This window comes from Hippocampus comes, unplaced genomic scaffold (genome assembly GCF_001891065.2).
Source record: "Hippocampus comes isolate QL1 unplaced genomic scaffold, H_comes_QL1_v1.1 scaffold126, whole genome shotgun sequence".
Taxonomy (NCBI): Eukaryota; Metazoa; Chordata; class Actinopteri; order Syngnathiformes; family Syngnathidae; genus Hippocampus; species Hippocampus comes.
In genome coordinates this window covers 860,091-866,700 of record NW_017805409.1, presented here as the reverse complement: position 1 = coordinate 866,700, position 6,610 = coordinate 860,091, and the positions used below count along the sequence as shown (strand labels likewise).

The 6,610-nt window shown below is 39.6% G+C and overlaps 1 protein-coding gene across 7 annotated transcripts in view; it reads left to right on the top strand.

Annotated features, from left to right (window-relative positions):
* Positions 1 to 6,610, top strand: part of nhsl1b (NHS-like 1b) — an 86,894-nt gene that overhangs the window by 71,556 nt on the left and 8,728 nt on the right. The gene's annotated exons all lie outside the window — the stretch shown is intronic.

Genomic DNA, 6,610 nt, shown 5'->3' with positions numbered 1-6,610 from the left:
AAAAAAAAAAAAAAAAAAAAAAATCTTCCAAACGGCGATTCGTATCTTGAAAAATCTCTCAAGTTGGGTCACACAAATCTGTTCCCATAGCCTGAATTCCGGCCAGCTTTCTTCTTCGGGGAGCAAAGTAGTTCAGAGTGAGCATGTTCCATTTTGTCTCCCTTGCAAGTGATTGGCAATCAATTCCATCATCAATCTTGAAGTAATAGGTGACAAATCATCCTGGCATCCTTCAGCACAGCCGTCATCTGGCGCCACCTCCTCCTCCTCACTGCCGGGCTCAACAATTCAGTCCGTTCAAATAAATCGACACTGCAATTCCGTTTATTTTTTTCTTCAGGAAAAAAAATCTACCTGATATTGAATGTAACCCTTAATTCATAAATATTACTAAATATATTACAATGGTATATTGCATATTATATTGTTGTGATCTTATGGTGAAAGTTGGGCGTGCTCGAGAAAAAAGGGGTGCAGATTGTGAATCTGCACCAAAAAAAAAAAAAAAATCTCAAATCTATCTGACCGGTGTCATTGTTGTCATCCGATTTCTGATTTTGTGGCTTCCGTTTCGGCCAAACTTGTTTGGTCGGAGTCAACACTTAAAAGACTGCGGGTCAAAGTCTTTAGTATGCTAACATCTCAAAATGAAGTCGAGTAATTCACTTTCCTTTATTTTGTGTTAGAAATCCAACATTGCTGATTGTAAAACATATTCTTTTTTTTTTCTTGACAATAGTCGCACAGTAAAAATAGTAAAAAAGAAAAAAGCGAGTGGGCGCTCGGTGGTCTTCATCTAGGTTAGAGGACACAAGAGAGGCAGAGAGAGACAACTGGCAGCTTGTATTTTTGCTCGCTCTCTCTCTTTCTGACATACATTGTGTATGCACTTCAAAGTAGGAGTTGGGGGGGGGGGGGCTACATAAATTTGTCATGCGGTGTGCCACTTTTAATTTTCATGCTCACGTGTACCCGCCTGCAATTTGATTTCTCTGCGCAGGATTTCATTGCTTTGAGATTTTCAATTTAGTCACGACAGGACAGGAAAAACCCACCAAATGTTGCCCTGTGACAATCTAAGTGCCGAAGCTACCCGGGGGAAAGAGAGTCGACTCATCCTTCACCAGGACAAAAAAAAAAATCATTTCAAGCCTTTTCCCCCGTTTTTTTAGTGGGCAACAGAAGAACATGGCTTGCTTTCACCAAAAACACCGGCTTCCGACCAAGAAGCAGAGAACAGCAAGCTTTTTGTGGAAAAAAAACATGTCAAGCAGAGCAGTGACTTTGATGCGAACACTCTTTATTCGGAGCACGACTGAGACATGCCTGATGAGCGAAGCATTTCACAAAACTGATTTGTGGGCAAGACGTTCAAATAAAAAAAACAGGTTTAACAGCACAGAGGTGTAGGGTTCAAATCCAGGTCTTGGCATTCCTCTGGGGGGTTTGCAAGTGAAGCTTTTTTTGAGAGACCAGGTATGTAAATGCCTTTTTGGTTTGTTACTTAAGAGTTTGTGACTGCAGCGCCACCGTGGTCCACTGGTTTGGGAGTCAGCTTACCAGCGCAGAGGTGCAGGGTTTGAATCCAGGTCTCGGCCTTCATCCACAGAGTTTGCATATATAGTCAGGCTTTTTCAAATGAACATGGAAAGGAAGTAAGGTGTTTTTAGCCGAAAAAAATGACCATGTATAGTAAGGCCTTTTTAGCCGAAAAAAAACGACCATGTATAGTAAGGCCTTTTTAGCCGAAAAAAAACGACCATGTATAGTAAGGCCTTTTTAGCCGAAAAAAAACGACCATGTATAGTAAGGCCTTTTTAGCCGAAAAAAAACGACCATGTATAGTAAGGCCTTTTTAGCCGAAAAAAAACGACCATGTATAGTAAGGCCTTTTTAGCCGAAAAAAAACGACCATGTATAGTAAGGCCTTTTTAGCCGAAAAAAAACGACCATGTATAGTAAGGCCTTTTTAGCCGAAAAAAAACGACCATGTATAGTAAGGCCTTTTTAGCCGAAAAAAAACGACCATGTATAGTAAGGCCTTTTTAGCCGAAAAAAAACGACCATGTATAGTAAGGCCTTTTTAGCCGAAAAAAAACGACCATGTATAGTAAGGCCTTTTTAGCCGAAAAAAAACGACCATGTATAGTAAGGCCTTTTTAGCCGAAAAAAAACGACCATGTATAGTAAGGCCTTTTTAGCCGAAAAAAAACGACCATGTATAGTAAGGCCTTTTTAGCCGAAAAAAAACGACCATGTATAGTAAGGCCTTTTTAGCCGAAAAAAAACGACCATGTATAGTAAGGCCTTTTTAGCCGAAAAAAAACGACCATGTATAGTAAGGCCTTTTTAGCCGAAAAAAAACGACCATGTATAGTAAGGCCTTTTTAGCCGAAAAAAAACGACCATGTATAGTAAGGCCTTTTTAGCCGAAAAAAAACGACCATGTATAGTAAGGCCTTTTTAGCCGAAAAAAAACGACCATGTATAGTAAGGCCTTTTTAGCCGAAAAAAAACGACCATGTATAGTAAGGCCTTTTTAGCCGAAAAAAAACGACCATGTATAGTAAGGCCTTTTTAGCCGAAAAAAAACGACCATGTATAGTAAGGCCTTTTTAGCCGAAAAAAAACGACCATGTATAGTAAGGCCTTTTTAGCCGAAAAAAAACGACCATGTATAGTAAGGCCTTTTTAGCCGAAAAAAAACGACCATGTATAGTAAGGCCTTTTTAGCCGAAAAAAAACGACCATGTATAGTAAGGCCTTTTTAGCCGAAAAAAAACGACCATGTATAGTAAGGCCTTTTTAGCCGAAAAAAAACGACCATGTATAGTAAGGCCTTTTTAGCCGAAAAAAAACGACCATGTATAGTAAGGCCTTTTTAGCCGAAAAAAAACGACCATGTATAGTAAGGCCTTTTTAGCCGAAAAAAAACGACCATGTATAGTAAGGCCTTTTTAGCCGAAAAAAAACGACCATGTATAGTAAGGCCTTTTTAGCCGAAAAAAAACGACCATGTATAGTAAGGCCTTTTTAGCCGAAAAAAAACGACCATGTATAGTAAGGCCTTTTTAGCCGAAAAAAAACGACCATGTATAGTAAGGCCTTTTTAGCCGAAAAAAAACGACCATGTATAGTAAGGCCTTTTTAGCCGAAAAAAAACGACCATGTATAGTAAGGCCTTTTTAGCCGAAAAAAAACGACCATGTATAGTAAGGCCTTTTTAGCCGAAAAAAAACGACCATGTATAGTAAGGCCTTTTTAGCCGAAAAAAAACGACCATGTATAGTAAGGCCTTTTTAGCCGAAAAAAAACGACCATGTATAGTAAGGCCTTTTTAGCCGAAAAAAAACGACCATGTATAGTAAGGCCTTTTTAGCCGAAAAAAAACGACCATGTATAGTAAGGCCTTTTTAGCCGAAAAAAAACGACCATGTATAGTAAGGCCTTTTTAGCCGAAAAAAAACGACCATGTATAGTAAGGCCTTTTTAGCCGAAAAAAAACGACCATGTATAGTAAGGCCTTTTTAGCCGAAAAAAAACGACCATGTATAGTAAGGCCTTTTTAGCCGAAAAAAAACGACCATGTATAGTAAGGCCTTTTTAGCCGAAAAAAAACGACCATGTATAGTAAGGCCTTTTTAGCCGAAAAAAAACGACCATGTATAGTAAGGCCTTTTTAGCCGAAAAAAAACGACCATGTATAGTAAGGCCTTTTTAGCCGAAAAAAAACGACCATGTATAGTAAGGCCTTTTTAGCCGAAAAAAAACGACCATGTATAGTAAGGCCTTTTTAGCCGAAAAAAAACGACCATGTATAGTAAGGCCTTTTTAGCCGAAAAAAAACGACCATGTATAGTAAGGCCTTTTTAGCCGAAAAAAAACGACCATGTATAGTAAGGCCTTTTTAGCCGAAAAAAAACGACCATGTATAGTAAGGCCTTTTTAGCCGAAAAAAAACGACCATGTATAGTAAGGCCTTTTTAGCCGAAAAAAAACGACCATGTATAGTAAGGCCTTTTTAGCCGAAAAAAAACGACCATGTATAGTAAGGCCTTTTTAGCCGAAAAAAAACGACCATGTATAGTAAGGCCTTTTTAGCCGAAAAAAAACGACCATGTATAGTAAGGCCTTTTTAGCCGAAAAAAAACGACCATGTATAGTAAGGCCTTTTTAGCCGAAAAAAAACGACCATGTATAGTAAGGCCTTTTTAGCCGAAAAAAAACGACCATGTATAGTAAGGCCTTTTTAGCCGAAAAAAAACGACCATGTATAGTAAGGCCTTTTTAGCCGAAAAAAAACGACCATGTATAGTAAGGCCTTTTTAGCCGAAAAAAAACGACCATGTATAGTAAGGCCTTTTTAGCCGAAAAAAAACGACCATGTATAGTAAGGCCTTTTTAGCCGAAAAAAAACGACCATGTATAGTAAGGCCTTTTTAGCCGAAAAAAAACGACCATGTATAGTAAGGCCTTTTTAGCCGAAAAAAAACGACCATGTATAGTAAGGCCTTTTTAGCCGAAAAAAAACGACCATGTATAGTAAGGCCTTTTTAGCCGAAAAAAAACGACCATGTATAGTAAGGCCTTTTTAGCCGAAAAAAAACGACCATGTATAGTAAGGCCTTTTTAGCCGAAAAAAAACGACCATGTATAGTAAGGCCTTTTTAGCCGAAAAAAAACGACCATGTATAGTAAGGCCTTTTTAGCCGAAAAAAAACGACCATGTATAGTAAGGCCTTTTTAGCCGAAAAAAAACGACCATGTATAGTAAGGCCTTTTTAGCCGAAAAAAAACGACCATGTATAGTAAGGCCTTTTTAGCCGAAAAAAAACGACCATGTATAGTAAGGCCTTTTTAGCCGAAAAAAAACGACCATGTATAGTAAGGCCTTTTTAGCCGAAAAAAAACGACCATGTATAGTAAGGCCTTTTTAGCCGAAAAAAAACGACCATGTATAGTAAGGCCTTTTTAGCCGAAAAAAAACGACCATGTATAGTAAGGCCTTTTTAGCCGAAAAAAAACGACCATGTATAGTAAGGCCTTTTTAGCCGAAAAAAAACGACCATGTATAGTAAGGCCTTTTTAGCCGAAAAAAAACGACCATGTATAGTAAGGCCTTTTTAGCCGAAAAAAAACGACCATGTATAGTAAGGCCTTTTTAGCCGAAAAAAAACGACCATGTATAGTAAGGCCTTTTTAGCCGAAAAAAAACGACCATGTATAGTAAGGCCTTTTTAGCCGAAAAAAAACGACCATGTATAGTAAGGCCTTTTTAGCCGAAAAAAAACGACCATGTATAGTAAGGCCTTTTTAGCCGAAAAAAAACGACCATGTATAGTAAGGCCTTTTTAGCCGAAAAAAAACGACCATGTATAGTAAGGCCTTTTTAGCCGAAAAAAAACGACCATGTATAGTAAGGCCTTTTTAGCCGAAAAAAAACGACCATGTATAGTAAGGCCTTTTTAGCCGAAAAAAAACGACCATGTATAGTAAGGCCTTTTTAGCCGAAAAAAAACGACCATGTATAGTAAGGCCTTTTTAGCCGAAAAAAAACGACCATGGATAGTAAGGCGTTTTTAGCCCCAAAAAATCGACCATGTATAGTAAGGCGTTTTTAGCCGAAAAAACGACCATGTATAGTAAGGCGTTTTTAGCCCAAAAAATACGACAATGTAGTGTAGAGTTACACGCGCCGGGTTTTGATCCAGGCAACCCGGGTTCAAACCCTGCTCATTGATGTGTGAAAATACAACACCAAACACTTTACCTTTTCCTGCAAACCCTCGATAGTGCATGCCAAATACGCCTATAGTGCAGGGCAAGTCACAGTCACTGGTGGTGTAGAGGTACACATGCCGGTGTTCGGTCCAGGCAACCACGGTTCAAACCCCGCTCAGTGATGTGTGAAAATACAACACCAAACACTTTGCTACATTTTCCTGTAAGCCCTCCACAGTGAATGCCAAATATGCCTATAGTGCAGGGCAAGTCACAGTCACTGGTGGTGTAGAGGTACACATACCGGTGTTCAGTTCAGGCAACCCCGGTTCAAACCCTGCTCAGTGGTGTGTGAAAATAAAACACCAAACACAAAGTTACTTTTTCCTGCAAACCCTCCATAGTGCATGTTAAATGCGCCTGTAGTGCAGATTAAGTCACAGTCACTGGTGGTGTAGAGTTACACATGCCGGTGTTCGGTCCAGGCAACCCCGGTTCAAACCCTGCTCAGTGATGTGTGAAAATACAACACCAAACACAAAGTTACTTTTTCCTGCAAACCCTCCAGAGTGCATGTCAAATATGCCAAGAGTGCAGAGCAAGTCACAGTCACTGGTAGTGTCGAGGTTTACACGCCGTCTTTCGGTCCAGGCCGACTGGTTCGTACGTCGCCTGAACAGCGTAGAGGTGCAGGTTTCGATTCCAGGTCTCGGCCTTCCTCTGGAGGAGTTTCCATGTCAAGCTTTTTTTTAAACAACCATTTATGTAACCCTTCTTGGGTTCTAAGGCGTTTTTTGCCAAAACAACGACCATGTATCGTGAGGCGTTTTGAGCCCAAAAAAACGACCATGTATAGTAAGGCGTTTTCAGCCGAAAAAAACGACCATGT